A 19,160-nucleotide genomic window follows, 5' to 3' on the forward strand; every position below is an offset into this window, starting at 1 on the left:
CGTCTTTCCTTTCCTCCAAAACCTCCTTCCTCTCCCGGGTGGGTGGGTGGTCAAACTAGCCGTCGGTCTACCCCACGGTCAGCGCGGAAAGAGACCGACCCTCCCTCCCACCCCCTTTATAAACCCACCTCCCAGAGCCCACCCCCTCTTACCTCTCACCAATCCGTCGCCTGTGTGCCACTTCCTGCCCTCCCAAAAGAGCCCGCGGAGAGACTAGAACGAGCCTCTCTCTCCGCCGGCCCCTCCATCGGGACACACATACAGTGACACCCATAATTAGTGTAAAAGGTAATTTATTAGGACAGGATTTAAACATAAACATAAATCAACTTCAAACTGTATCCCCCATTTTAACAAGCCCCAACTCTTAACAATTCCTTTGATCCTACTTCTTTCTTACAAAATCTCTCTTCGATTTTCCTCCCCTAGACACACCCCTATTCCTCTCATGCCCTCCTTACTTGTATCACCCCCCCCCCACTCTGATCCTTCCTCTCCTTGTTTTTCCCCTTGGAAGGGTGGACAAGCCCACATCTGGCTCTCCACCCTCCCCCATCTTCTGCCATCCAGCAAAACCCGCTCAGTGTTTTGCTGTCCCACCCCAGGAAAAACAAGAAACCTCTTTTTTCTTCCTCCTTTTTTTTTTTTAATCCCTGAACCACAGCTTCTTGCCCCACAACTCCTCTAAAAGTAGCCTTAGTTCAGTCAAATAATATGCATTACCTAACTGTGATAAATGCACCCCATACGATCTGAACAATGTCTCGTCTTGCTCTTTTATGTCCTCATGCCTCAGGACCTTAATCCCCTGAGCCCAGCAAAACACCCTCATAGCCCTGTTCAGTTTTTTGCGAGCCCGCTCAATGGGTCCATGATTAATAGCCCCTCTCCACACCCATCTGGGCACAAATTCCATCCACACCAATCATGTCCCGCATAACTTCTGTTTCAACAGCTCCAAGTCTCTCTGCATATGCTGGATCAACGTAAGCCCCAATAGCTTCACCAAGTCATTCTCCCCAAGACGGATCAACAATAAGTATGGACATCCCCATTGCGGCAAATTAGCAGTGATAAATGGAAGCAAGCTTCCCCACCTCATCCCTCTCTTCCCCCACCAACAAACTTCATGCTGTCTACTAGGCAGTCCCAATGCCCTGCCGTAAATTTGTTTCTCTGCGAACTTCGCCACCCAGTGTACGAAGGAATGACCGACCAGCCATGTCACCATCTTATCCTTCTGTGGCCCAGCCACACATCCTGTAAAGAAAAAACACTATAAGGACTGTCATGAAACCTAAAACCCACCCCTGCCCAGCACGATTCAACCATCCTCAAACCTCCCTGCTGACTCCATTAACTACTCACGGCCTCACATAACGCTCACAGCATCTTGATTTCCATCTACCTATGGCCTTAATTCCAGCCCAGTCCCAGCCCAAATGAGCTGCTGCTGTAGCCGCGCCAATCCGAAACGAATGTGTGCCAAAATCCCAAGCACACTGTCCCGTCCGCCCCAGGGCCAACCTCAAAACCTGCAACAGCTGATAAGCTTCCCCCCTGTCTTATGTATGAACACCCCATTATCTCCCGTCATTCGTAGTTTGTGTCTGAAAATCAACCACTCCCTCACCGGGCACGTCAACTCATCCCCCACCTTTTCCAACCATACCCATTTCCCTTTCCCTAACTGATCCGTCTTTGAGCGCCTGAGCCAAATACCCAAACTGTCCCTATGCATGCAGACCTCCTTGACCCTCACTCTAACCTCTTTCCCTACCCCCAACAATTCAGATACTCGGAAAGCGCCCAAAAATTTCCAGACCATACACAAGCAAAATAAACCTACCTCATACTCATCCTTACAGCATACTGGCAACACATGCAATAACTCCAACAGTATTTCAAAATTAATGGGTTCTCTTGCTGGTTTACCCACGCTGGCCCTAACCCTGCCCCAACCTTTCAACATCCTTCCTAACAGGTCATTACGCGCTGGATCCGAACCAAAGAACAGTTTCCCATAAAAAGAAACCCCAGCCAATTTCCCTCCGATAGTAGCTGGTGGTAAGCCCTCTTCAATCAGAAAAAGCACAAAGCGCAATGCCCGTGCCTCGAGGGCCTGTGGACCTTGTGCCCAAAAATTGCCCAAAAACTTCTCAAAAGATTGAAACTCCAACCATGAAACTGTAATTCTGCCGCGTGGATACCGCTAAAGACATCTCCACCAGCCCCGTGATCATCACGCCCCTCACTCCCAAATGTCTGCCGGGACCGCAGTCTTGCTCCATTCCTCTCCAGGCGCCAACTCGTGAAAACGTCGCCACTGTGAACGAGACAGGGAATCTGCAATCTCATTGTGAACCCCGGGTATGTGTGCAGCTTTAAAGATAACATTCAAAGATAAACATTTAAGCATAAACTGGCGCAATAAGCGCAATACTCTGAGATCCCTGGCCCTCTGTCTGTTGACCAAATCCACTACCGTCATGTTGTCTACCTGAAAGACCACTGTCCTGTTGGCCAGTTCGTGACCCCAGACTGCCAGTGCCACTAATAGTGGAAAAAACTCAAGGAAAGCAATACTCCTCCCTTGCCGCAACCATTGCGGTGGCCATTTCTCAGCGCACCACCTCCCGTCCCAGTAAATACCGAAACCCGAGGCTCTCGCTGCATCAGAAAAAATGTGTACCTGCCACACCGTATCAATATTATCGAAAAACATGGGAACCCCATTGAATTCTCTAAGAAAGGTTTCCCATACCCTAATGTCCTCTCTCAATGCCAGCGAAACCCTTATCCTATGGTGTGGTAGCACCGCACCTGACATGGATAGTCCCAAACGCCTGCAAAAAGTCCTTCCTCCCCTCACCACCCTGCATGCAAAATTAAGGTAACCCAACAATTTCTGCTCCGTTCGCAATACCATCCTGTGCAGAACCTGCACCTTTGCCAGGCATTGGAATATTTATGTCACTTTCGTCGCTGGTAATCTGGCCACTAGTGCATTTGTGTTAGACCTGACAGCCTTAGGGTGGTCACCCCTAACTTTTTGCCTGCCTCCCTCCACTTTTTGGACCCTGTTTTTGCTGGCTTTTAGACTCTGCGCACTTTACCACTGCTAACCAGTGCTAAAGTGCATATGCTCTCTCCCTTAAAACATGGTAACCTTGAATCATACCTGATTGGACTATTTCATTTACTTATAAGTCCCTAGTAATGTGCACTCTCTGTGCCTAGGGCCTGTAGATTAAATGCTACTAGTGGGCCTGCAGCACTGGTTGTGCCAACCACTTAAGTAGCCCCTTTTCCTTGTCTCAGGCCTGCCACTGCAAGGCCTGTGTGTGCAGTTTCACTGTCACCTCGACTTGGCATTTAAAAGTACTTGCCAAGCCTAAACCTCCCCTTTCTCCACATATAAGTCACCTCTAATGTTGCCCTAGGTAACCCCTAGAGCAGGGTGCTGTGTGGGTGAAAGGCAGGACATGTATCTGTGTAGTTTACATGTCCTGGTAGTGTAAAACTCCTAAATTCGTTTTTTGCACTACTGTGAGGCCTGCTCCCTTCATAGGCTAACATTAGGGCTGCCCTCCTACAGTATTGAAGTGGTAGCTGCTGATCTGAAAGGAGTAGGAAGGTCATATTTAGTATGGCCAGAATGGTAATATAAAATCCTGCGGACTGGTGAAGTTGGATTTAATATTACTATTCTAGAAATGCCACTTTTAGAAAGTGAGCATTTCTTTGCACTTAAATCTTTCTGTGCCTTACAATCCACGTCTGGCTGGGCTTAGTTGACAGCTCCTTGTGCATTCACTCAGACACACCCCAAACACAGGGTACTCAGCCTCACTTGCATACATCTGCATTTTGAATGGGTCTTCCTGGGCTGGGAGGGTGGAGGGCCTGCTCTCACACAAAGGACTGCCACACCCCCTACTGGGACCCTGGCAGACAGGATTGAACTGAAAGGGGACCTGGTGCACTTCTTAGCCACTCTTTGAAGTCTCCCCCACTTCAAAGGCACATTTGGGTATAAAACAGGGCCTCTGCCCTACCTCATCAGACACTTGCTGGAGAAGAAACCTGAACCAGAAACTACATCCTGCCAAGAAGAACTGCCTGGCTGCTCAAAGGACTCACCTGCCTGCTTTCTACAAAGGACTGCTGCCTTGCTGTTGGCCTGCTGCCTTGCTGAATTCTTGTCTGGCTGTGAAAGTGCTCTCCAAGGGCTTGGATAGAGCTTGCCTCCTGTTCCCTGAAGTCTCAGGACCAAAAAGACTTCTCTTTTTCACTTGGACGCTCCGTGCGCCGAACTTTTAGACGCACAGCTTGTTCCGCGGCGAGAAAAACGCCGCACACCGTCGCTGATCGACGCAACGCCTTTGGGACGACCGGAACTTCGACGCACGGCTTCGCAAGGACAACGCCGCCCGACCTCCAGAGGAGAAATCGATGCGACGCCTGCCGTGAGATCGAAATTTCGACGCGCAGCCCCGCAGAACGACGCGCAGCCGGAAAACAAGCAGGAAAATCCACTCACAGACCCGGGACATCTGGTAATCCCCGCGATCCACAGAAAGAGACTGTCCGCGCACCGGAAAACGACGCACGACTTCCCCCGCGTGAAAAATAACGACGAAAGTCCGTGTGTGCTGGGGAGAAATCGACGCACACACCCTTTTTCCACGCATCTCTTCTTCTGTGGCCCTCTGAGGAGATTTTCCACTCCAAACCAGGTACTTTGTGCTTGAAAGAGACTTTGTTTGCTTTTTAAAGACTTAAGATACTTTATATCACGTTTCAGTGATATCTCTACAAATTCACATTGCAACTTTATTCGTTTTGACCTACAATTATCCTGATAAATATTATATATTTTTCTAAACACTGTGTGGTGTATTTTTGTGGTGCTATATGGTGGTATTGTATGATTTATTGCACAAATACTTTACACATTGCCTTCTAAGTTAAGCCTGACTGCTCGTGCCAAGCTACCAGAGGGTGGGCACAGGATAATCTTGGATTGTGTGTGACTTACCCTGACTAGAGTGAGGGCTTTTGCTTGGACAGGGGGTAACCTGACTGCCAACCAAAAACCCCATTTCTAACAATTTGCATCTAATTTGATGCCCAAAAATGTCAGAACTGTTAGTGGTTCTTCTGTCTTTTCAGGTGCCAAAGGCACTCCTGTATGTTGCGCGAGTCTTTGAAAATCCGCCAGTGCCCGCCCACAGTCACCGGATTTGGCTTTCCCTACAAATAAGAAACCGTCTAGGTAATGAGTCACCGTCTGGTGGCCCGTCCTTCTGACAAATCCCCACTGCAAGAAAGTGCAGAACATTTCAAATAAGGTGCATGATATTGCGCAGCCCATGGGTAGCACCCTGTCTACACATATGGCTCCGTCCAACTGCATCCCCAGCAGGTCAAAGTCCGCTGGATGAATGGGTAACAACCTAAAGGCAGATTGTATGTCACATTTAGCCATTTCCACCTTCTTCCCCCACCTCAAAACTAACCTTATGGCATCATCCACCGAGGCGTAGACCACTTTGGTGTCCTCTTGTGCAATAAAGTCATTGACCGACGCCCTCTCCGGCCATGACAAGTGGTGAATCAAACGAAACTCACCCAGTGCTTTTTTGGGGACGGCTCCCAAAGGGGATATCATCAATTGCTCACTCGGCCAATCATTGAAAGGCCCCGCTATTCTGCCCAGCGCCACTTCTTTTGCCAATTTGTCACGCAATATCTGAGGCCGTTCCTTAGCAGACCGCAAATTGTCTGCCCATCTCCTCATTCGAGGACCTTGGTAGCCCACCCGGAAACCTTCGCGAAAACCCCAGCGGCTAGCTGGCTAACCTTATCCGCATCTGGGTAGATGCTCAACCGAGGCATCAGCATCTCCGGTTTAACTGGCGTAGGACCCCTTTGGTGCAGCAGCGCCTTGCACGCCCCGTCCTCTGGACACCCTCTATTGCTCCACTGGACTTGAGAGGGAAAAACATTGAGTGACTGGGTGACGACCCCCGCACTTGGAGCAGTCATGTTTGAACCTACACTGCTGCCGTGAGTAGAAACCTTTGTTGAAATTCCAACAAGCCCCCGTGGTGGGCACCGGGGTCTTGTGAAACGCACTCGCCCCTTGCTGGGCGGGGCAGGACTGAAAAGGCTTATAAACTACCGGCAGGCCACTTGCCGTGTGTGTGGACGCCGAGGATTGCGCCGATGCCATCCATTGCATCCATAATTCCGGGTCCACATCACCCCAAGGCTTTTCCGGATTTACACTCACCCGAGCCCTAAACTCTTCATCATAACTCAGCCATGCAAAACCCCCGAAATGCATCTGAGCTTTCTGTATGATGTCCATGTATTTTAAAAGTGCTATCGCCCTGTCCGGATATTTTTCGCAATATATGCTGGCGAATATAAGGAAAGTGGACGTCCAATTGTCCATTGTGATAGGTACCCTGGGTCTGCGCGGTAACTCCCATTCCTCCTCCTTTGACCCCTCTTTGGCCTGTATTTCCCTATGTAGAAGTTTAAAGACATCTACGTACTCGTGTCTCCATATCCTTGCCTTTGTCTTGTCAGCTACGTGAGACCCCAGGGGCATTGCCAGACCCATGTATGGGAGCCTCTTCCTAATACTTCCCCCTCTTTGTCCTCACCTTTCTTCTGACTACCAGCCGCCGTAACTGCTGTAGAAGAGGTATCTTTGTCCTTGTTCGTGTCGCCCTTCTGTCCTGTGACTAACCCTGTCGTGTCCAAAACTGACCCGTCCCCCACACCAATGGATTTGCTTGTGCATGGTGCCTTAGCACCCCCTCCCCCATCCCCCCTTACCTCCGTCCACTTCCCCCAAGTTGCGTGGCGTTCTCCTCATTGTTCTACCACATGGCGTTGTTTGCCGTAAACCTGATGGCCCTTCAGCCCCACTTGTGTCCTGTAAAACAAAAGCAGAGGAAGAGGTTGCGCAGCTCCTGCACCCTCGCCCCCCCTTCTTGACACCGCTCACCTCCTCTTCCCGAATCTCTCCATCTTCCCAATCCTCCCCGTCTTCCTCATAATCCAATTCCAACTCTTCTTCGCCTCCCCACTCACACCTGTTCTCAACATACCCCGTGTCTTTGTTGGCATAGCCGCTGTTGCTTCTTGACCCACATGGCGCAAACCATCCTTGTGATACCCACGCTCCTGCGGTCTAGAGAAGGCCACCGCAGTCCCCTCTAGTGCTTCGGACCAACGTGCCTGGGCCGTGTTGCGCCCGGTTGGCATCACCCTTCTTCTGCCAGCCTCTATTGTTGGCATTGACTTGGTTCTTCCCAGATGGCCATGTGCGCCACTGGGGCTTCCAGTGCTGACCCTCCATTCGGCTGCACCAGCCTCTTGTCCCTGTCGCACCTCAACCTGCGGTACCCAAACCCAACTCCCTGCCCTTGAGCTGGTTGCCTGTAACCCTCTGGCGTCTGGGACCTCCGTAATCTTCATGCCCGACTCAACCCTGGTGCCTGCTTATTCCCTGTCCTTGCACAGCTGAGTCCACCTGGCCTCAGTTTCAGCCACCACCCTACACTGCTCCCGTATCCTTGCTTCCAGGTCCCATGCCTCTGCCAGGTCCCGGCCACCCTGCGCTGGCGGTCCCGTGGACCCAAGCGCCCCTGCCTCCCCACCTGTCTTAGTCCTTGCTGCCTTGTCCTGCCTCGTGATGGCCCTGGGTCTGGCTGTCCCCCCCGATGTTTTCCCCGTGAAATTGCCTCTCTTTTTAGCTGGGGCCACGTGGACCCCAGTGTTTCTGGGCCCCCCCTTTGGGTATGACAGGCCCAAGGGGGCCCACTCACTGCGCAGCCCAGGTAATGGCTGCTCCCCATCCTGCACCTGCAAGGACGGTGCTCCGCATGTAGCCTGTTTCACCTAGGGGCCCCCCAGGGCTGTGCCTGTCTCCCCATCCCCCTTGAGCCCTTCATCTGCCACCTGCATGTCAGTGGCTTCCCCATTGAACAAAATAGGGCTGGGCGCGCTGCATGCTCCAACCCCCACTTAGGCGTCATGTTCCCGGGCCCCCCCCTTTTCCACATCTGAGTCTAAAGATTCACACGCGGCAATTGCAGCCGCTACCGGGCTCGACGCTGCCCGCGTCGGCCGTGTCATTCCGACCCAGGCCTGGTCCAGAACCCCAGGCCTGAGTAGGCCTTCACTGCCTCGGCGTCATGGCTGGTTACCATGGCGCCGTGCGGTTATAGCGGCGAAGCCGCACGTAAGCAAACCGCCGTGGGGCCCGCCCGGTCTCGCCCTCAAGCTGATGCCAGTCGCGCCCGCCTCTTGGAGCGCCGCGGCCACAGAGCTGCGTGCTTCCCAAGTAATGACAAAGGCCCGCAGCCTAGATGAGCCGCCTTCAAATATGCACGGCCTCACTACACCTAAATGAAAAAACCCACTCGCCTCAAACTAGCGGTCGGTCTCCCCCACGGTCAGCGCGGAAAGAGAGACCCTCCCACCCCCCTTATAAGCCCACCTCCCAGAGCCCACCCCCTCTTACCGCTCACCAATCTGGCGCCTGTGCGCCACTTCCTGCCCTCCCGAAAGAGCCCGCGGAGAGACTAGAACGAGTCTCTCTCTCCCGGGCCCCTCCATAGGCCCGCCTTTGTTATATAGTACACAAAGAACTCACTGCATTCCTCACTTTTAGTAGGATAAAATATTTCACACCAAAGTGGGGCATAATACCATATTGTGTGAATTATTATTGCTACTATTACATGTTTACTGTTATGCAGTAACAATCACATGAACAAAAATGAGGGACAGGGAGGTTAAAGGTCCAGAGTATGTTCCCCCAAACCTACTAACAAAAATCAAGAATACACTGTTCCTAGAAGGGGGAAATAGAAAGCAAGACACAGGGCAACCCTTAGGTTAGAAGCTAGTGCCCTCACACATCCCATCAGATGTCATGCTTCATCATTGGGCAAGCTCCTCGTCAGACCGGCGCTGCAATGTCTGACGCGCACACCTGTGCGGGGGCTCTTTGCCAGAGATCTTTTCTCAGTAACACTGTGCCGTAAAAGAAGGTCAAGTGATTGGTGTCCCAATTCCAGGCACCACTTAGGCGAGGAGAGAGAACAAATGGAAAACAGAAAAGGTTAAAATTGTCTCAAAACCCAGATGGAACATCAAATTTTAATGAATCAGTGGTTCATCTGACTACTTTCTTCCAAAAAGCAAAGAAACTAAAATAAAATTAGCGCCAACTAGCACAGGACAGTGTCCTAATGTCAACAGTGCAATGTGCTGTTAGTTGTGCTCACAAAGCCCACCCTGGGTCCCCACTAGGCTATGCTACATCTTGCATCCTCACTTCTCATTGAAGCAAGGAAGTAAGGCCACATCTCCCTCAATTTAAGGGAATTGAACGTGTTTCAGTTAGATGCGAGAATCATGTTCACAATGGCATGACCTGAATGAAACAGAAATCAGTACACATTGGCTCCATCACCTCCATAAAAAAATAATCCATATGGGAATCAAAATAAATTGGAAAAGCAAATCACGCCTTCTCCTAGAAGTTACGAAGAACCGAAAAACAAGGGCCTCATTCATATAGGTAAACTTACACTTCTGTGTAAGTTTACTTTGTTTCGGTAAACACAAACTAGGAGTTTTATTTAAATAATGGTAATTTTATGACTGCGGAATCAGTGGAGAACTCCTTACATAAAAAGATACCCCCCCCCACCGGGAATATACATATTGCAGACACTTGTGTACCATTGGTGTAAGTGAGACCATTTTGATGAGTCAGCTATTTTTGTGCAGTTTCCTATTATCAAGGGAGTGGCTGGCTGGTGATAGCACAGACAGTAATTTGCCATTTCACCTGAAGCCTGCCCTCGTTCTTTTTTAGTCCCACCCACCCTTCCTAACTTTTCCTCCGTACTTTCCTCTACTCATTGCTTAATTATTTTATTACGTTTTCCTTTATTTCTCTTACTTTTCGTTTTTTTTTTTTTTAGTTTACTAGGTTTTATTTTTTCCCTGTGTGAGCTGTGGTTGCAGTGTGTTTTTGTCTTCTCCTTTACTTTAGCATCATGTGGTAGGCCTGGGATTGGGTATGTCCCAAAAGGGCACGTCCAGGGAGACATGTGCATCGATAATTGTAACAAGCATTTGCAATGCAACAGGTCTCGCATTTCTCTGAGTTGTAAACTCCCAACCGGACTTTTCTTGCCACATTAAACCTGTTGGCAAAAGTGCAATTATCTACGTAACAGGCAAAAGTGCAATTACTATGTAACAGGGTCGATGTAATGCAAAGCGCTCGACTTCTGCCAAGCGAGATCGCACTGCGAAAAAAGATAAAAAGTAGTCCACAAACCGGACGGAAAACAGCGAGCCTCGCATGTTTTCAGTACTTGGTCGCTGAGCTCGAGTAGGGCTAACCACCGGAAAAGGCATGACGTATGCATGCCTTCCACTAATGAAAGCAAGCCGATTTCGAAAGGCAAGCCCACAAACCAATAAAAGACACTGACGTCACATGGGTGGGGATCTGAGCTCTTTTCTAACTATTAGATTTCACACACTGTGGTGTCATGTGCCGTGATGTCACTTGCATAGTGTCTAACTTGGTCAGTCCCCGCTTATTTTCTTTTAAGACTTGTGCCATGAATAAGCCCTAGCCCCCAAGAAATAGTGCTTGAGCCCACTATTGGCAACCAAATGGAAAAAATCAGCACAGCGTGTCGGAAATGTGATAAAAGGACGATGATGTATTCAGTGTGGAAGAATGAAATGAGTTGCAGACACTAGTGTAACAGAGTCCAAAAGCAGACCATTCCAGAAACAGGGAATAAAAAGAGGAAAGGTGCATACAATTTGAGTTGTTGCAAAATCATTCCAAAGCATTTTCCGGCATTTCATGACACTGTAACAGGTGTCACTAACTCAACGATCCATTTATCGACTACAGAAAGAATGGGTGAGCAGGGCGTGTGCAGAATACAACCTGTTCAACATAGGAAAACATCCCAGCAGAGAGCACATTACTCACTGTTGCGTCCTAAGTATTAAACTACAGACCTCTGTCTCTTTTAGTTTCACTTGTAGTGTAAGAAGGGGCATTATTTTGCATGTTGTTTGAGAAAGGATTCCATGATGAAAGATCTGATTTTTCCAACAACTCCTAAATACTTTCTGTGGGACCCTGGTTAGACAAAAGTAAAGAAAAGACTGGCCATCCTCCACCTCTAAGGCATGGCAAATATGTTGAGGATGGCACTTACAGAGTGACAGAGCTTCTCCAGTAAGTGAAAAAAGTGAAAGAAGAGGTAAGTGATTGGCTTGCCTTCCCGTTTATTTCTGGATTTGTTAAGGTAGTGTAGAAGAGATATTTCTCCCGGCCAGAGTGAATGGAGGTGTCGCCACTCAGTGGGATAACGAAGAGAGAACTCCTGCATAGCAGCAACTAATCGTCCTTGGGAGGGGAGAATGAACGTTGCTGTTCAGAAGTAGCATCTCCCCTGGTGACCCCTCCTTGTCATGCCCTAATGAGGGGTCCAAGGAGGCGCAGCACATGCTGGACAGGGTTGTCCATTGTAATTGAGTGTGTGAGAGGGGCCGTCTGATAGTCGTGCTAGGTTGGGGAGGGGCTGCTGAAGTGTGTGAAGATGAGAGAATCAGACATAACCCAGAGCATTTTAAATAGAGGAGTTAACGAGCATTTTCAATGCCATGGGGCACGCATTTGCTCGAGTTAGAGCTATTACTATTGTAAACTCCTAACTGGACTTTTCTTGCCATACAAAGTAAAAGAAAAAAAAAGCAGTACGATCGCGCTGCGATTTTCTTTTTCCATTTGTGTGGCAAGAAAAGTCAGGTTAAGATTTTACAAAGCTGTGGGTGGGGTGGGGGAATGCAATGCTCTCGTTTTGCTCGAGTTAGAGCTCCTAGCGTTGTAAATTACTGAGTGGACTTTTCTTGCCACACAGACTGAAAATAAAGAGATCAAAGGCGAGCTGGCCCTGGAAAAGCCCCCCTCTGCTGTTGGTTTATGTTTACAGAGGGAGCTGGTGGGGAGGAGGGACTGAACAAGCACCCACACTGTTGAGGTGAAACAGGCAAATGCCAAAAAAAGTCCCTTACAGAAGAGATAAACTGGACATAGCACAATTACACAGCACTTTGTGCTGCTCCCAAAGTGAAAAAAGGCAGGACAAGGAGGCAGAACTGACCACTAGCAAGCAAGGATTTTTGAAGGACACTGCAACTAACAAATCAAAACACTGGAACTCACTCTATTGTATACTTTAGTATACAGCAGGCCGAACGCTAACGCTCGACCTAAAAACAACATTTCTAGTTACCTGTCTCAATCCTAACGCCGCTGGGTGAATGTTTGCTGGGCAGGAGGGGATTTTCCGCAGCACCTCAGCCTATACACTAATGTGCCATACAGCTGAACATTTTGAGTTCTTATTTCAAATTTGTTTTAAATGATTAATGCAATTATTTAACTTGTATGTGTGACCTATAATTATTTTCATAGCTCACCTTTTCCATTCTTGGTAATGTGTGAAGTTGCTAAGGCACATGAATCTCTATTACATGTATTTTCTTCACAGAGGTGGTTCTCTGGCAGAGTTTAACAAAAGTGTAAAAAGGTGCAACAAAATGTAGCTGGGTCACTGTTAGACCGGGCATCCTTGGCACATTGTTTCCCCTAACTTTTTGCCTTCTGACCCTCTGTTTTGGACTGTTTTTGCTGATTTCGGTTTTTCTTGCTTAAGGAATCTGAGCACTTTACTATTGCTAACCAGTGCTAAAGTGCATGTGCTCTTTGCCTAAAACATGAAAACATTGGTTAATCCATAATTGGGATATTTAATTTACGTAAAAGACCCTAGTAAAGTGAACTACATGTACCTGAAAATTAAATGCTGCTAGAAGGCCTGCAGCACTGATTGTGCAACCCACTTAAGTAGCACCTTAAACGTGTTGTGTCTCAGGCCTACAACTGCGGAGTCTGTGCGTGTAGTTTTAAACTGCCATGTCAACCTCACCACTTAACTTACTTTCCAGGCCCAAACCTTTCTTTTTACTTAATATAGGTCAACCCTAAGGTAGGCCCTGGGCAGGCCATGGGCAGGGTGCGGTGTGTTTAAAAAGTAGGACATGTATTTTTAAGTTTTAAATGCCTTGTAGTGAAATACTCTTACATTCATTTTTCACTACTTCAGGGTCTGGTTCTCCCACAGGAAAACATTGGGACTGCCGTATTGCATTTTATAAGTGTAATTTCCAATTAGGAAGAGATGGGACCCCCAAATTTGATGTCTCTGGAATAACTATTTAAAAACACTATCTATGATGGCGGCGTGGCCATGCCAGAAACCAAGATGGCCAACTGGCAGAGAAGCTCTGGCAGACTCAGCCTGTTTGAAATACAGGACATGAACATTACCGTCCCCAATAGCATCTGCATGTGAGGACAGCAATCCTGAGGACCAGGTGGCACACATAGTGACCTCGGTCCCTGACCAGACCCCTATTGACTAACAAACCAGGGACAGGCCGCATGGCCCAGCATTGCCTCAGAGGCCCCGTGGCAACAGGGGCCACTGGTGAGCTTGAGGCCAGGATTACTGAGTCTCTGTGGCTCTGCAGGCCTCTTCCTCATTGTCTACATACCAGACACCGTACTGGTGCCTCAGTGGCTCGATTGCTATCGTCTTCTGCTCCCCAGAAGGCGGGCGACTGTTGCAGCACAGGGGGGAATCCAGTCCGGTGCGGGTGATACATGCCTGCCCCAAACTCACTTTCTTCGCATCAACTTCCCCACAACCTGGACAACACACCTGAGCACAGTGGTGAGACTGGGACCTTCCCTCCAGCTGCACCTACCTACATCAGCCTCAATGCACTGCCTGACGAATCCCATAGGCACTGTCTATGAGCTTGTATGGCCTTTGAGTCCTAGGGAGAACTCGCCCACCACAGCAGTGCTTTTGAATGTGCAAACTTTGCTGAGGTGGATGACACTCTGCTCCTTCTCATGGATTGTGTGGGATGCTGCAAGGCCTTCCCTTTGTGCTGTGTCCCTTCAACTGTTCTCCCTTACAAAACATTGTAGCATTCCCTCCTACTCAGTGACCTGTTCCCCACTCCCTGCTCATCACCAATGGCCTCCTTCCCAGCGGCGCACCTGGCCTAATTGAATCTACCTGTTGTATACCACCAGCATTATGGGATGATACTGATGTCTAGGGGGATGTAGGGACTGGCCTGCATCATGATTCAGCTCATACTTTCATATCACAAGCTGTGTCCCAACTCCGTGAAACATTCCTGAGGCACCCCCCTCAGTCTCCATTTCTCATAAGGATAATGGAGTACCACATTGTGGCAGAGGGGCATTGAGCTACGAGGGCATCTTCTTCAACCCTTGTTCGATTTACTCAGCTCATCTGTACCACCGAACCAGCTCTGTGTGCCTTGAACAGTACCATCATCCCTGGCACCTGCTAATTCTTGATGACCGTGCATTGTACAGGGGATGGCAGGTGGCCATACCCTCCCCGGTCTAAACCTCCACAATGCCCTGGGTTCTACATTACTACTCATCATTGTATTCTGCTTTACAACTCATTGGCCCACATAAAGGGTCTTGAAGACCCCAAGCAATGCAAGCTATTTTTTTTAACAATCTAAGCAGCCCCCCCTGCCAGGGTGCTTAATCGGATGTGGATGAGCCACATAAGGCATATTTGGGCTCCAATCCCACAGATGACACTGCTGCTATTAGGCCTAAATCAGAGCCAGAGTCCACTCTATGGATGCACGCTTTGAAGCCCTCACTGGCCCCCTAGATCGTATGGGCGAGCAGCTGGACAGGCAGACCACCAGACTCGATGGCACAGAGGAACGAATATCAGGACTGGAGGATGGCGCTGCAACTATGGTGAAACATCTAGATAAATTGGAACGCATCAGCAAGACTGTGGCCATCAAAAATGAAGACCTTGAGGCACACTCCCACTGCAACCCCTCCTCACAGACCTCTTTGACTGTGACAATTTTACATCAACCTTCATAATAGAGCCCGCCACCAGTGCTTGGGCGCTAAACCTCCTCCAGGTGCCCCACCTCGCCCCATCATCACTCGCCCGCTCCACTACAGGGTCAGAGACACTGCACTTAGAAGAACCTGTGAGCGGGCCTGCTACAGTATCAAGGCGCTACCATTTCTCTTTACCTTGACTTTATCACTGCTGTCGGAGAGGCATAGCTCAAATATGCTGATGTCAAGAACTCTCAAATGGGGCTTCAAGTACACTATGCTAGTATCCAGTGAGGTTACGGATTGAAGGTAATGGTAAACTACTCTTCTTTGAAACCCCAGCTGAGGCAACAGAGTTTTGTAACAGCCAGGCAGCGATCAATGTGGGGTCTGGGAAAAATACTCCAGATCACTTTCCGCCTCCCTCGCCGACCACCACGGCTGCTGAACAGTTTCCCTCATGCTAAATGATGCCCCTTATTCACCAATTGCACTTTCTGTTGGTGAAGTAAGTGGGGCCACTCCTCATGGCACCATCCTTGTCCTACACTCCCAGCTGCTCTGACATGTAATAATGTTAGTCCTCATCACCTATACTGCAACCTGTGACAGCGCATATCTCTTTCAGGTATCATGCATAATGTGGGCCAGCACTGCTGAGGTTTTGCCTCTCCCCGAGGTGTATACCACAATGCTGTTTGACAAAGTGTTGGCTTTTGTTCTATTGGGTATTTTGGGTTTGCTGGATGCCCTTTCACCTAGTGTCAGTGGGGGAGGGCTTTCTGGGTTGGTATGTTTCTCTTCTGTATGCTTCCTATTGTCTATTGACCCTCTGGTGTCTCCTCAATAGCTGCTGTCCTGATGATGGCCCTGCCCTGATTAATCTGTTCTTGGGGTCGTAAGGTCGACAGAACTGTGGGCTGGTTTTTAATCTTGAATGTGGATAGGCATATCCGACGTACAGATATCCTGGACCTGGACAAAATCACACCATTCCTTTCAGTCACATGTATATGTGGTGTATATAGCATCAGTGCACTTTTCTCACCTTGTCACTTTGCACTGCGCCGCCACAGTATAGGAGCACCTTTGGCATTTTGATATTACGATACTCTGGTTTTGAAATTGTTTGTTGTTGAAAGAAGGAATAAAACTGCAGTTAATGTCTGAAAAATGTCCTCATTGAAGGTGTTCCAAAACAAAATAGTGGCTGTGGAAGTCAAGGGCTTCACTTCCCCCTTGGGGACCACTTGTGTCTGATACTGTTTATACCATTATGGGCCATTACCCTGTATTCTAGACTAGGTCCTTGATAGTGACATCCATTACTCCCCCCACCTTACCCAGTCCCACAGCCCCTGGGTCACCCTTACACTCGAGAAACTGATACAGCACACCCTACAACATCATGACCCGCACACTTTGGGGGATTTTTTCCCTGATGGCCACACTCTTGTTTATGCTGACGATGTCTGCCTAAATGATGCCTCCCACATGGACCATTTTGTGCTCAGATGCCTTCATAACACATTGCACTCTTGACTGCCTATGTTTCCACTGGACCCGGACGACTTCCCTCCATTGACGCTGATTATCACTGATTCAGACAGGGAAGCGGTTGATCCCTAGAAAGTATCATAGCCAGAACCCTCCAGCTGTGCTAGGGAGGCTTGGGAAAATGACCCCGGCCAACCTCTATCTGGCAAAATTTGGTTTTAGTGCTGAACCCAGTTTAAACACATCTCCACAACCACAAACACAAGATCCTCCAGCTCAAGTTTCTACGTTGTGATTATACCACACTCATAGAGTTAGCATGCTTTGACCCCACACGCTTGTCCCAATGCTCTAAATGCCATGGTGTATAGACAGACTTCACTCATTTAACCTTGATGTGCCCACACATTCAGCAATATTGGGCCAAAATATTCTCTCTTGTCTTTGCCATGATAGGAGTCACACTTGCACCTACCCCACTGCTGACCCTGCTGGGCTATGTTCAAGACCTCCCCAGTAGTGCCCTTAGATCTACCACCATCACACTGCTACCTAGTGCTTCACTGGCCTAGCAGTATATGACCCATGGACTCTGCCTGGCTGAAACACATGATTTATTGTAATAAAATAAGCTAAACCTATGTGCAGCTACAACTCCAAACTTCCAGACCCAAATATATCTGGCAAACATTGCAATATTCTCTACTCACATTGGAAACAGAGAAGTCTGACTGAAGTAATGCACCATCATACCAGTCCTCAACTCCTCTTAGACACTTGTACCAGCACATTGAACCCCTGTCCCCACAACACAAGCCCCTCACTGTTACTGCTGACATTCCTGGTCTCATATATAGTCGTGCTTTATCAATGCGCTACATAATCTTATGTTAATCAATTTATTGTTATTGCACTGTATGCTCTAATTGGAGCTTCTGTACCTGTGAGCAATTATGTAACTGTTTATGTGTACTATGAAACCTCATAACTACAGTTTAAATAAGAAGCAAAATAAAAACAGTACAAACACAGCTTATAGTGAAGTTGGTTTTCAAATAGCAATTCTGAAAATGCTATTTTTAGAAAGTTGGCATTTTCTTGCTTAAACCATTTAGTATCTTCTGCCTACACATCTGAAGTGAGTGACAGCTGGCTTCCTGCATTCCCTCTAGACAGCCACACACAGAGGAGGGGTAGGTGTGACTGAGTGGCCATCTGCATGTTAATGGATCATTCTGAGCAGGGTGGGTGGGGAGCTGACCCAACTGAATGGGCTGTGTCCTGTCCCCACACTAGGGACTGATTACCCCCTGTAGTGAGGCTGGAGCCAGAGCAGGAAAGGCAGAGTCTTGTGCACTTCAAGGGAATCTCTTTGAAGTCTCCCTACTTCAAAGTCACAACTGGGTATAAGTACTGGACCTCTGGCACCACCAAATCTGAACACTTCTGGAGCTGAGGACATTCTGCCAAGAAGAAGGACTGCTGTGCTGCAGGAGGGACTGCCACTTTGCTGAACTGCTTTGCTGTGTTGGTCTGATGCTTCTTGCATGGAAGTGAGATGGACCAGACCAGCAACTCTACATCCCACAACCTAAGTTTTTCCAAGGTTTTGACAACTTGCCTCCTATTGCTGAAGTCTCAGGGATATCAAAGATTTCGCATCCATCTTCAGAACAGCACCTGGACTTTGCCTGCTTTAAGTCCTGCTATGTCAAGTGGTGCCAACCAAGTCCAGGGGCCTTGGAAATGAGTATAAAGTGCTGCATCTGCTAGAACCTGTGCATCAACGCTGTTATGCTGATTGGAAACTAACACATTGCCTGCTGTAAGATGGGGATCGCTGCATCACTGTTGTTACAGAGACCAGACCAGTGCATCACATTCGGAACTGCTGCATCGCCCGGAACCACCGCTTTGGAACCAACACATTGCTGCATCTGTAGTGAGAAGATTGACACATTGCCTCCTCTAGCATGGATTTACCCGGGGCATTGCATTCAGAACTGCTGCACTCAGAACCGGTGCTTCGTTCAACAGAACAATCGTATTGCTACAGTTGCATGGAGAAACCTGGCACAACACCCCAACTGCATGGGGATCATTGACACATCTCATGCTGTGACAAGGATTAAGGTACTTTTATACGGTGGGTCCTGCGAGCATCCTGTACCCACCCTGCACTTTAACATTGGCAGCTGCAATTCTTGACTTTCTCCTGGTCCAGTGAGACTATTTAGCTCTTTGAGCTCTATTTTTACATTTAATCTTTGAAAATGAATATCTCAGCTTTTACTTATAGGATGTTTGTCATTTTGGTCTTGTTTTATTTATAAAAATATAATCTACTTTTAAACTTGTTGTGGAGTCTTTTTGTGCTCCTTTCACTGTCTTACTGTTTGAAGCGTTGTACAAATAATGTACACATTGCCTCTTAAGCCTGACTCCTCTGTGGCTAGCTACCAGAGGGTGATCACAGGTTAGTTTATGGTGTGTATCTGACTTACCCTAACTAGGATTGTGGTTCCTGCTTTGGCTGGGAGCATATCTCTGCCAAACAGAAATCCTGTTTCTAACACAATATTCCCTCTTCCATTCAAACCAC

This window comes from Pleurodeles waltl, chromosome 2_2 (genome assembly GCF_031143425.1).
Source record: "Pleurodeles waltl isolate 20211129_DDA chromosome 2_2, aPleWal1.hap1.20221129, whole genome shotgun sequence".
Classification (NCBI taxonomy): domain Eukaryota; kingdom Metazoa; phylum Chordata; class Amphibia; order Caudata; family Salamandridae; genus Pleurodeles; species Pleurodeles waltl.